We start from the raw sequence: 14,368 nt of genomic DNA on the forward strand, positions 1-14,368 counted from the left end.
TTCGAATCTGGTGTCAAGTTCGCTACAACCGGATATTAAAAACTCCCATCTGCCACATAACCACGGGCACGGCTTTCAAAAGATCAAACCCTGCAGGGGTGTCCCAACTTAGCCCATTACAAGCTCATGATCCGCGGAGACAATCCTCCATCGTGGGACATCCGATCAGACTCGGGATCCCGGTGCACAAGACATTTCGAGAATGGTAAAACAAAACCAGCAAGACCGCTCGAATGCGCCGACAAATCTCGATAGGAGCTACACATATCTCGTTCTCAGGGCACACCGGATGAGACATCCTACGAGTAAAACCAACCCTCAAGTTTACCCGAGGTGGCCCCGCAGTCTACTCGGTTCGGACCAACACTCAGAGGAGCACTGGCCCCGGGGGGTTGATTAAGAAATATTAGGGGTCCGAAAGAAAATCCCCTATTTAAGTTTTAGTTGATAATAGGAAAATGGAAAACCAATGTTGGGCCTTGCTTGAAGAGTTTTATTCAAAGTGAATTGTCAAGAGGGTCCCATACCCCTCACCGTGTTAGGGATGCAAAATCAAGGAACATAACACCGGTATGACGGAAACTAGGGTGGCAAGAGTGGAACAAAACACCAGGCATAAGGTCGAGCCTTCCACCCTTTACCAAATATATAGATGCATTAATTAAAATAAGAGATATTGTGATATCCCAAGATATCCATGTCCCAACATGGAACAACCTGCAACTAGCAACACTATAAGAAGGGCTGAGCAAAGCGGTAACATAGCCAAACAACGGTTTGCTAGGAAGGGTGAAAAAATTTAGAGGCTGTCATGGCAATTTGGGAGCCTCGATAAACAAGTGGTAGGCAGCGCGACATAGCAATAGCATCGAGACAACTAGCATAGCAATGATAGTAGTGAGATCCAGGGTAACGGTCATCTTGCCTGAAATCCCACTAGGAATAAGAACGAGTCCATGAAGAAGACAAACGGGCGTAGTCGAACGAATCCTCACAATTTGCAACACTACCGGAACTAAGAAGCAACACCGGAAAGATGCAAACGACATGGTAAACAAGCAACACATGAACAAGGCATGATGCACAACAAAGTATGATGCATGTCCGGTTTAAATATGCATGGCATGGTAAAGTGCAAAAACAACAACACTACAAATTAAGTGGAGCTCAATATGCAACAAGTTGCATATTGACGAAACACCACATGCAATTATTTAGTTCGCTCCCGTTTATGAACAAGACAAGACAAAATGTTGGTTAACATGGCAAGAGGTGAAGCATAATTAAACTAACCATTTAGGCAAGTTTAAATGAGGCCGGAAACACAAACAACAATTCCGGAAAATCCCCATATGTTATTTAGCAATTTAAAGCAACAACAATTTTAAACATTTTAAATGTTGTTATCATGATGCGGATGACAGATGCAAGTTTTATGCAATTTTTGTGAAAATGTTGACATGAGCATGTTATGAAGCATTTGTCACCGTGCCGGAACGAAAGGGGTGCCACAGCAACGACAATGGAAATGGTGCCACGGAAACATTCCGATGATCTGACAACTCATCGAGATGTTGGTGCAAAAGAAAGTGTGGATTTACGGAACATGCAAAAGATGGTGGGGTGATCCCGGGTACCGGGTTCCCACGTATCGATGGCAAGGCAAACGAGGCATGTGCATGAAACAATTCGGACATGATTCAAACATGAGCGTCTCATACAACATGCATTCGTTCTCAAAAGGCCATCTCGGCGGTTATACCTTCGAAGCGTGCGTTTCGGGGTGGTTCGAGCTCGTCGAGTGAAGTAGGGGTACACGGCGAGGAACTGGAAGCAGTGGTTCACGGATCTTGTCGAATCCACGGCGACGGTAGTAATACATGGTTCATAGATGTTCGGGTCGACGGTAGTGGTACACGTTTTCGTAGATGTTCGGTGTCGTCGGTAGAGGTACTTGGTATCTTGTGGAACTTTACGGTTCATCGTGGTACTTGGCGGTCTCGATAGGGGCAGCAACACGTAGTCGAACTTGGGGTCTCGTTCCTGGTGATCCAAAGGGTAATTGGCGATCTTGACGAACCGTAGTGGTACTGGGCGAGATACACGGCCATGGTAGTCTCCGGACTTGGTTTTCCTGTACATGACTCCACGGGTCCTGGGGGGACTCGGCGATGGCCATGGCAAAGAGGCAGCGGCGGCGCATGAAGGCAGCGAGGCATTGGTCCTAGTGGACGGACGAAGCATGCAGAGGTGGTCGTAGTAGCACCAGCTCATGGGGACAACGACGACGAACATTGGTGCTCGGAGAGGTGACGGCAGGGATGGCCTGGAGCCCTGGACAAGGCCAGAGGTCGGGGAGGGAGCAGCCGACAGCGGCCGGACCAGTAGTTGAGGCGGCGGAGCTCCTGTTCGGTGACAGGCGAAGCAGCAAGGAGGAGGCGCTTGGGGACGGCTCAGGTGAGGGACGAGGAAGGGAGACGTGAGGACGCGGTGGGTCAACTGGGCAGCACGGTGCAGAGGCGAAGCAGGGTCAAGGCAGGGGTGACGCGGTGCAGGCGACGGAGGGCGGAGGAGCTTGGTGGCGGGGCCGGCGTCGAGGAGGAGCGAGGCCGTGACCCTATGGCACTCGAGATGGAGACAAGGCCGGTCGGGCAGGGGGGGCTAGAGCGAGGCGGGAGGATGGGATTGAGGAGATAGGAGGAGAGCAGGGTCGAGCGCGGGGTGGCCCTCCTGATGGCGATGAGGAGGGGATCGGGAGCAAAGGGAGGAAGAGAGATGGCTGCGCGTGGGAGATCGAGAGGGTGGAGATGGGTTCCAGTGGGAGTTGAGGCAGGTGGCGGCGGAAGGGAACGAGGAGGAGGGATCGATAGATGGGGATCGGGCTCCCTGGCGGCTAGGGTTAGGAGGGGGCCGACGGGGCCTTGGGACATTTTGGTGGGAACGAAAAGGCTAGGAGGCCTGCTTGGATGGCCCAAAGAAAGAAAAGGATTTATTTTCCATATTTCGGTAAAAGAAAGGAGGAGCCAATGAATTTATTTGGAGGGCCAAATAAACCCAAAGTTAACCAAAATGGCATGTGACTACTTTGACATAATATCAAAGCTCCACAACTAGATTTGGAGCAAGAGGAGAAAGATGGAGGATTTAAATAATTTAGAGACGAAAGGAGTTTCAAATGCAAGTGTGTTATGGTCAATTCCAAATAATGGAATATTTTATAATAGCTCCCTAATATTGGGAGGATATGTTATAAAGAGAAGTCACCATTCCCTCGATTTAAATGGATCAAAGATCCATACAGTTTATTAAAAGAGTTATAAAATTAAGGGTATGATGGTATGATGACATGATGCAATGAAAGAGATGACATGATAAATGCAACAAAGCAGTTGAAACACACGGCGAAACTCGGAATAAATGGAAGGCATCTGGAGCGTCGGTCTTGGGGCGTCACATCACCACTGGCAAATATCCTCTGCACCTACAACTCCTGGGCCTACTCACGGCGGTCCTGCCGCGGGTAGCCTTCAATCCTCCATGTGCAACATAGACAAAAGTGAAAGCACAAGTGCTCCATAGGTGGTTTTGGTAATTAATGTCAACATATCTCTTGTTGGACTAACACTTTTATCTAGTATGTTTCAGATAAGTTCAACATTGGAGTGGCATGGACCAAAGGATGTGGGAACTCCTTCAAGATGCTAAGGACAAAGGATTGGCTCAAGCTTCAAGCTCAAGACTCTTCATTTTACATTTTAGTGATCCAAGATCACATTGAGTCTATAGGAAAAGCCAATACTATCAAGAAGGGATGAGGTGTTGCTTAATGAGTTTCTTGCTCCACAGTGTTTAGTGATATGCTCCAAAACCCTCAACTACTTTCCCACTTCCACACATATGTCCTAAACCTAAAGTCAAACTCGGCCATACCGATTCTTTCTATCCGGCGCCATCGAGTTCAGATGTCACAGCCACTGCCACAAACCCTAGGCAAATCGGTCTCACCGATAGGGATCTCGGTCTCACCGAGATGGGATTGTAATCTCTTTGTGTATGTCCATTATCAAAGTCGGTCTCACCGAGTTTGAGCAATCGGTACTACCGAGATTACAATGCAAACTTCCTGGTTGACTCATTACCAAAATCGGTCCCACTGAGTTTGAGTAATCGGTCCAACCGAGTTTGCCTGACCAACACTCTGGTTAGCTAATTACCAAAATCGGTCTCACCGAGTTTGTGTAATCGGTCTCACCGAGATTATGTTATGCCCTGACCCTAACCATATCGGTCCTACCGAGTTGCATTTCGGTCCCACCGAAAATCCTAACGGTCACTAGGTTTACTGAATCGGTCCGACCGAGTTTGTTGATCCGGTCCCACCGAGTTTGGTAAATTGTGTGTAACGGTTAGATTTTGTGTGGAGGCTATATATACCCCTCCACCTCCTCTTCATTCATAGAGAGAGCCATCAGAACATACCTACACTTCCAGCATCCTATTTCTGAGAGAGAACTACCTACTCGTGTGTTGAGGCCAAGATATTCCATTCCTACCATATGAATCTTGATCTCTATGTTGGGGAACGTAGCAGAAATTCAAAATTTTCCTACGTGTCACCAAGATCTATCTATGGAGAAACCAGCAACGAGGGGAAGGAGAGTGCATCTACATACCCTTGTAGATCGCTAAGCGGAAGCGTTCAAGAGAACGGGGTTGAAGGAGTCGTACTCGTCGTGATCCAAATCCCGGAGATCCTAGTGCCGAACGCACGGCACCTCCGCGTTCAACACACGTACAGCCCGATGACGTCTCCCACGCCTTGATCCAGCAAGGAGAGAGGGAGAGGTTGAGGAAGACTCCATCCAGCAGCAGCACAACGGCGAGCGTGGCAATCCTGCAGGGCTTCGCCAAGCACCACGAGAGAGGAGGAGTAAGAGAGGTAGGGCTGCACCAATGGGGAGAGGTTCTCGTGTGTTGGGCAGCCCCAGACCTCAAGTATTTATAGGGGGAGGGGAGGGGGCTGCGCCCCCTCTAGGGTTCCCTCCCCAGGGGTGGAGGCAGCCCCCAGATCCCATCTGGGTGGCGGCCAGAAGGGGAGAGGGGGGAGCCGCACCTAGGGTGGGCCTTAGGGCCCATCTGCCCTAGGGTTTGCCCCCCTTCCCCACTTCCATGCGCCTTGGGCCCTGTGGGGGGGGCACACCTGTTGGGGAACGTAGCAGAAATTCAAAATTTTCCTACGTGTCACCAAGATCTATCCATGGAGAAACCAGCAACGAGGGGAAGGAGAGTGCATCTACATACCCTTGTAGATCGCTAAGCGGAAGCGTTCAAGAGAACGAGGTTGAAGGAGTCGTACTCATCGTGATCCAAATCACCGGAGATCCTAGTGCCGAACGGACGGCACCTCCGTGTTCAACACACGTACAGCCCGGTGACGTCTCCCATGCCTTGATCCAGCAAGGAGAGAGGGAGAGGTTGAGGAAGACTCCGTCCAGCAACAGCACAACGGCGTGGTGGTGATGGAGGAGCGTGGTGATCCAGCAGGGCTTCGCCAAGCACCGCGGGAGAGGAGGAGTACTTGGGAGAGGGGGAGGGCTGCGCCAGAACATGTGGTGCGGCTTCCCTCCCACCCCTCCACTATTTATAGGTGGGGGAAAGAGGGGGCCGGCCCCCTTAGATCCCATCTAGGGTTGGGGGCGGCGGCCAAGGGGGGGAGGAGTGCCTCCCAAGTCAAGTGGAGGCCCTCCCCCTTAGGGTTTTCCCCTCCCATGCGCATGGGCCTTGGGGGGGCTGGTGCCCCTGGCCCATTAAGGCTAGGGCGCCCCCCTACAGCCCATGCTACTGTATTGGACGTGGTGGAACAATTTCCGGACCTCCGGACCCCTCCGGAATCCTCCGGAACCTTCTGGAAGCTTCCCGGTACAATACCGAAAAAACCCGAACTTTTTCCGGAACCCGAACAACAACTTTCCATATATAAATCTTTACCTCCGGACCATTCCGGAACTCCTCGTGACGTCCGGGATCTCATCCGGGACTCCTAACAACATTCGGTAACCACATACAAACTTCCTTTATAACCCTAGCGTCATCGAACCTTAAGTGTGTAGACCCTACGGGTTCGGGAGACATGTAGACATGACCGAGACGTTCTCCGGTCAATAACCAGCAGCGGGATCTGGATACCCATGTTGGCTCCCACATGTTCCACGATGATCTCATCGGATGAACCACGATGTCAAGGACTCAATCGATCCCGTATACAATTCCCTTTGTCTAATGGTATTGTACTTGCCCGAGATTCGATCGTCGGTATACCGATACCTTGTTCAATCTCGTTACCGGCAAGTCTCTTTACTCGTTCCGTAACACATCATCCCGTGATCAACCCCTTGGTCACATTGTGCACATTATGATGATGTCCTACCGAGTGGGCCCAGAGATACCTCTCCGTTAACCGGAGTGACAAATCCCAGTCTCGATTCGTGCCAACCCAACAGACACTTTCGGAGATACCTGTAGTGCACCTTTATAGCCACCCAGTTACGTTGTGACGTTTGGTACACCCAAAGCATTCCTACGGTATCCGGGAGTTGCACAATCTCATGGTCTAAGGAAATGATACTTGACATTAGAAAAGCTTTAGCATACGAACTAGACGATCCTTGTGCTAGGCTTAGGATTGGGTCTTGTCCATCACATCATTCTCCTAATGATGTGATCCCGTTATCAATGACATCCAATGTCCATGGTCAGGAAACCATAACCATCTATTGATCAACAAGCTAGTCAATCAGAGGCTTACTAGGGACATGGTGTTGTCTATGTATCCACACATGTATCTGAGTTTCCTATCAATACAATTATAGCATGGATAATAAACGATTATCATGAACAAGAAAATATAATAATAACTAATTTATTATTGCCTCTAGGGCATATTTCCAACAGTCTCCCACTTGCACTAGAGTCAATAATCTAGTTCACATCGCCATGTGATTAACACTCACAGGTCACATCGCCATGTGACCAACATCCAAAGAGTTTACTAGTGTCATTAAACTAGTTCACATCATCATGTGATTAAGACTCAATGAGTTCTGGGGTTTGATCATGTTTTGCTTGTGAGAGAGGTTTTAGTCAACGGGTCTGCAACAATCAGATCTGTATGTATTTCGCAATTCTCTATGTCATATTGTAAATGCTGCTTCCATGCTCCACTTGAAGCTATTCCAAATGGTTGTTCCACTATTCATATCTGGTTTGCTACTCAGAGTCATTCGGATAGGTGTTAAAGCTTGCATCGTCGTAACCCTTTACGCCGAACTCTTTATCACCTCCATAATTGAGAAATAAATCCTTATTACTCCAAGGACAATTTTGACCGCTATCTGGTGATCCACTCCTTTATCACCTTTGTACCCTCTTGCCAGACATGTGGCAAGGCACATATCAGGTGCAGTACATAGCATAGCATACTGTAGAGCCTACGTCTAAAGCATAGGGGACGACCTTCATCCTTTCTCTCTTTTCTGCCGTGGTCGAGCTTTAAGTCTTAACTTCATACCTTACATCTCAGGTAAGAACTCCTTCTTTGACTGATCCATCTTGAAAACCTTCAAGATCATGTCAAGGTATATGCTCATTTGAAAGTATTATTAAGCATTTTGATCTATCCTCATAGATTTTGATGCTCAATGTTCAAGTAGCTTGATCCAGGTTTTCTATTGAAAAACACCTTTCAAATAACCCTATATGCTTTCCAGAAAATTCTACATCATTTCTGATCAACAATATGTCAACAACATATACTCATCAGAAATTCCATAGTGCTCCCACTCACTTCTTTGGAAATACAAGTTTCTCATGAACTTTGTATAAACCCAAAATCTTTGATCATCTTATCAAAGCGCACATTCCAACTCCGAGATGCTTACTCCAGTCCTTAGAAGGGTCGCTGGAGCCAGCATACCTTTTAGCATCCTTAGGATCGACAAAACTTTTCTGATTGTATCACATACAACCTTTCCTTACGAAAACTAGTAAGGAAACTCGTCTTGACATCCATCTGCCAGATTTCATAAATGCAGCTAATGCTAACATGATTCCGACGGACTTAAGCATCGCTACGGATGAGAAAATCTCATCGTAGTCAACTCCTTGAACTTGTGAAAAACTCTTCGCCACAAGTCGAGCTTCATAGACGGTGACATTACCGTCCACGTCCGTCTTCTTCTTAAAGATCCATTTATTTCAATGGCTTGCCGATCATCGGGCAAGTCCACCAAAGTCCATGCTTTGTTATGATACATGGATCCTATCTCGGATTTCATGGATTCTAACCATTTGTCGGAATTTGGGCCCACCATCGCTTCTCCATAGCTCGTAGGTTCATTGTTATCTAGCAACATGACCTTCAAGACAGGATTACTGTGCCACTCTGAAGTGGTACGCATCCTTGTCACCCTACGAGGTACAGTAGTGACTTGATCCAAAACTTCATGATCACTATCATAAGCTTCTACTTCAATTGGTGTAGGTGCCACAGGAACAACTTCCTATGCCCTGCTACACACTAGTTGAAGTGACGGTTCAGTAACCTCATCAAGTCTCCACCATCCTCCCACTCAATTCTTCAAGACAAACTTTTCCTCGAGAAAGGACCCGATTCAAGAAACAATCCCTATTGCTTTCGGATCTGAATTAGGAGGTATACCCAACTGTTTTGGGTGTCCTATGAAGATGCATTTTATCCGCTTTGGGTTCGAGCTTATCAACCTGAAACTTTTTTCACATAAGCGTCACAGCCCCAAACTTTTAAAGAAACGACAACTTAGGTTTCTCCAAACGGTGTCGTCTCAACGGAATTACGTGGTACCCTATTAAAGTGAGTGCGGTTGTCTCTAATGCCTAACCCATGAACGATAGTGGTAATTCGATAAGAGACATCAAGGTACGCACCATATCCAATAGGGTGCTACTATGATGTTCGGACACACCATCATACTATGGTGTTCCAGGCGGTATTAATTGTGAAACAATTTCCACAATGTCTTAATTGTGTGCCAAAACTCGTAACTCAGATATTCATCTCTATGATCATATCATAGACATTCTATCTCTTGTCATGAAGATCTTAAACTTCACTCTGAAATTACTTGAACCATTCAATAATTCAGACTTGTGTTTCATCAAGTAAATATACTCAACATCTACTCGAATCATCTGTGAAGTAAGAACATAACGATATTCACTGCATGCCTCAGCACTCATTGGACTGCACACATCAAAATGTGTTACTTCCAACAAGTTGCTATCTAGTTCCATCTTACTGAAACCGAGGCTTTTCAGTCATCTTGTCCATGTGGTATGATTTGCATATCTCAAGTGATTCAAAATCAAGTGAGTCTAAATGATCCATCTGCATGGAGTTTATTCATGCGTATGCACCAATAGACATGGTTCGCATGTCTCAAACTTTTCAAAAATGAGTGAGTCCAAATATCCATCAACATGGAGCTTCTTCACGCGTTTTATACCAATATGACTTACATGGCAGTGCCACAAGTAAGTGGTACTATCATTACTATCTTATAATTTTTGGCATGAAAATGTGTATCACTACGATCGAGATTCAATAAACCATTCCTTTAGGTGCAAGACCATTGAAGGTATTATTCAAATAAATAGAATAACCATTATTCTCCTTAAATGAATAACCGTATTGCGATAGACATAATCCAATCATGTCTATGCTCAACGCAAACACCAAATGACAATTATTCAGGTTTAATACTAATCTTGATGGTAGAGGGAGAGTGCGATGTTTGATCATATCAAACTTGGAAACACTTCCAACACATATCGTCAGCTCACCTTTAGCTAGTCTCCGTTTATTCCGTAGCTCTTTTATTTCGAGTTACTAACACTTAGCAACCGAACCGGTATCTAATACCCTGGTGCTACTAGGAGTACTAGTAAAGTACACATTAACATAATGTATATCCAATATACTTCTATCGACCTTGCCAGCCTTCTCATCTACCAAGTATCTAGGGTAATTCCGCTCTAGTGACTATTCCCCTTATCACAGAAGCACTTAGTCTCGGGTTTGGGTTCAACCTTGGGTTTCTTCACTGGAGCAGCAGCTGATTTGCCGTTTCATGAAGTATCCCTTCTTGCCCTTGCCCTTCTTGAAACTAGTGGTTTCACCAACCATCAACAATTGATGCTCCTTCTTGATTTCTACTTTCGCGGTGTCAAACATCGTGAATACCTCAAGGATCATCATATCTATCCCTGATATGTTATAGTTCATCACGAAGCTCTAGCAGCTTGGTGGCAATGACTTTGGAGAAACATCACTATCTCATCTGGAAGATCAACTCCCACTCGATTCAAGTGATTGTTGCACTCAGACAATCTGATCACAAGCTCAACGATTGAGCTTTTCTCCCTTAGTTTGCAGGCTCAGAAAATTGTCGGAGGTCTCATACCTCTTGACGTGGGCACGAGCCTGAAATCCCAATTTCAGCCCTCGAAACATCTCATATGTTCCGCGACATTTCGAAAACGTCTTTGGTGCCTCTACTCTAAACCATTTAACTGAACTATCACGTAGTTATCAAAACGTGTATGTCCGATGTTCGCAACATCCACAAACAACATTTGGGGTTCAGCACACTGAGCGGTGCATTAAGGACATAAGCTTTCTATTGTCCGCATAATCGCTACTATCAACTTTCAACTATATTTTCTCTAGGAACATATCTAAACAGTGGAACTAAAGCGCGAGCTTACGACATAATTTGCAAAGATCTTTTGACTATGTTCAGGATAATTAAGTTCATCTTATGAACTCCCACTCAGATAGACATCCCTCTAGTCATCTAAGTGATTACATGATCCGAGTCAACTAGGCCGTGTCTGATCATCACATGAGACGGACTAGTCATCATCGGTGAACATCGTCATGTTGATCGTATCTACTATATGACTCATGCTCGACCTTTCGGTCTCTTGTGTTCCGAGGCCATGTCTGTACATGCTAGGCTCGTCAAGTCAACCTAAGTGTTTCGCGTGTGTAAATCTGTCTTACACCCATTGTATGTGAACGTAAGAATCCATCACACCCGATCATCATGTGCTGCTTAGAAACGATGAACTTTCGCAACGGTGCACAGTTAGGGGGAACACTTTCTTGAAATTTTAATGAGGGATCATCTTATTTACTACCGTCGTTCTAAGCAAATAAGATGTATAAACATGATAAACATCACATGCAATCAAAAAGTGACATGATATGGCCAATATCATTTTGCTCCTTTTGATCTCCATCTTCGGGGCTCCATGATCATCATCGTCACCGGCATGACACCATGATCTCCATCATCATGATCTCCATCATCGTGTCTCCATGAAGTTGTCTCGCCAACTTATCACTTCTACTACTATGGCTACCGGTTAGCAATAAAGTAAAGTAATTACATCGTGTTGTTCAATGACACGCAGGTCATACAATAAATAAAGACAACTCCTATGGCTCCTGCCGGTTGTCATACTCATCGACATGCAAGTCGTGATTCCTATTACAAGAACATGATCAATCTCATACATCACATATATTCATCACATTCTTCTTGGCCATATCACATCACATAGCATACCCTGCAAAAACAAGTTAGACGTCCTCTAATTGTTGTTTGCATGTTTTACGTGGTTGCTATGGGTTTCTAGCAAGAACATTTCTTACCTACGCAAAAACCACAACGTGATATGTCAATTGCTATTTACCCTTCATAAGGACCCTTTTCATCGAATCCGTTCCAACTAAAGTGGGAGAGACTGGCACCCGCTAGCCACCTTATGCACCAAGTGCATGTCAGTCGGTGGAACCTGTCTCACGTAAGTGTACGTGTAAGGTCGGTCCGGACCGCTTCATACCACAATACCGTTGAAACAAGATTGGACTAGTAACGGTAAGCATATTGAACAAGATCAACGCCCACAACTACTTTGTGTTCTATTCGTGCAAAGAATCTACGCAATAGACCTAGCTCTGATACCACTGTTGGGGAACGTAGCAGAAATTCAAAATTTTCCTACGTGTCACCAAGATCTATCCATGGAGAAACCAGCAACGAGGGGAAGGAGAGTGCATCTACATACCCTTGTAGATCGCTAAGCGGAAGCATTCAAGAGAACGAGGTTGAAGGAGTCGTACTCGTCGTGATCCAAATCACCGGGGATCCTAGTGCCGAACGGACGGCACCTCCGTGTTCAACACACGTACAGCCCGGTGACGTCTCCCATGCCTTGATCCAGCAAGGAGAGAGGGAGAGGTTGAGGAAGACTCCGTCCAGCAGTAGCACAACGGCGTGGTGGTGATGGAGGAGCGTGGTGATCCAGCAGGGCTTCGCCAAGCACCGCGGGAGAGGAGGAGTACTTGGGAGAGGGGGAGGGCTGCGCCAGAACATGTGGTGCGGCTGCCCTCCCACCCCTCCACTATTTATAGGTGGGGGAAAGAGGGGGCCGGCCCCCTTAGATCCCATCTAGGGTTGGGGGCGGCGGCCAAGGGGGGGAGGAGTGCCTCCCAAGTCAAGTGGAGGCCCTCCCCCATAGGGTTTTCCCCTCCCATGCGCATGGGCCTTGGGGGGGCTGGTGCCCCTAGCCCATTAAGGCTAGGGCGCCCCCCTACAGCCCAAGCTACTGTATTGGATGTGGTGGAACAATTTCCGGACCTCCGGACCCCTCCGGAATCCTCCGGAACCTTCTGGAAGCTTCCCGATACAATACCGAAAAAACCCGAACTTTTTCCGGAACCCGAACAACAACTTTCCATATATAAATCTTTACCTCCGGACCATTCCGGAACTCCTCGTGACGTCCGGGATCTCATCCGGGACTCCGAACAACATTCGGTAACCACATACAAACTTCCTTTATAACCCTAGCATCATCGAACCTTAAGTGTGTAGACCCTACGGGTTCGGGAGACATGTAGACATGACCGAGACGTTCTCCGGTCAATAACCAGCAGCGGGATCTGGATACCCATGTTGGCTCCCACATGTTCCACGATGATCTCATCGGATGAACCACGATGTCAAGGACTCAATCGATCCCGTATACAATTCCCTTTGTCTAACGGTATTGTACTTGCCCGAGATTCGATCGTCGGTATACCGATACCTTGTTCAATCTCGTTACCGGCAAGTCTCTTTACTCGTTCCGTAACACATCATCCCGTGATCAACCCCTTGGTCACATTGTGCACATTATGATGATGTCCTACCGAGTGGGCCCAGAGATACCTCTCCATTCACACAGAGTGACAAATCCCAGTCTCGATTCGTGCCAACCCAACAGACACTTTCGGAGATACCTGTAGTGCACCTTTATAGCCACCCAGTTACGTTGTGACGTTTGGTACACCCAAAGCATTCCTATGGTATCCGGGAGTTGCACAATCTCATGGTCTAAGGAAATGATACTTGACATTAGAAAAGCTTTAGCATATGAACTAGACGATCCTTGTGCTAGGCTTAGGATTGGGTCTTGTCCATCACATCATTCTCCTAATGATGTGATCCCGTTATCAATGACATCCAATGTCCATGGTCAGGAAACCGTAACCATCTATTGATCAACAAGCTAGTCAATCAGAGGCTTACTAGGGACATGGTGTTGTCTATGTATCCACACATGTATCTGAGTTTCCTATCAATACAATTATAGCATGGATAGTATATGATTATCATGAACAAGAAAATATAATAATAACTAATTTATTATTGCCTCTAGGGCATATTTCCAACAACACCAGCCCACCTGGGGCTGGTCCCCTCCCACACTTGGCCCATGCAGCCCTTCGGGGTTGGTGTCCCCACTTGGTGGACCCCCGAGACCCTCCCGGTGGTCCCGGTACGTTACCGAAAAAACCCGAAACTTTTCCGATGACCAAAACAGGACTTCCCATATATAAATCTTTACCTCCGGACCATTCCGGAACTCCTCGTGACGTCCGGGATCTCATTCGGGACTCCGAATAACATTTGGTAACCACATACAAACTTCCTTTATAACCCTAGCGTCATCGAACCTTAAGTGTGTAGACCCTACGGGTTCGGGAACCATGCAGACATGACCGAGACGTTCTCCGGTCAATAACCAACAGCGGGATCTGGATACCCATGTTGGCTCCCACATGTTCCATGATAATCTCATCGGATGAACCACGATGTCAAGGACTCAATCAATCCCGTATACAATTCCCTTTGTCTAGCGGTATTGTACTTGCCCGAGATTCGATCGTCGGTATGCCAATACCTTGTTCAATCTCGTTACCGGCAAGTCTCTTTACTCGTTC

The sequence above is a fragment of the Triticum dicoccoides genome, chromosome 6B (assembly GCF_002162155.2).
Source record: "Triticum dicoccoides isolate Atlit2015 ecotype Zavitan chromosome 6B, WEW_v2.0, whole genome shotgun sequence".
Lineage (NCBI taxonomy): Eukaryota > Viridiplantae > Streptophyta > Magnoliopsida > Poales > Poaceae > Triticum > Triticum dicoccoides.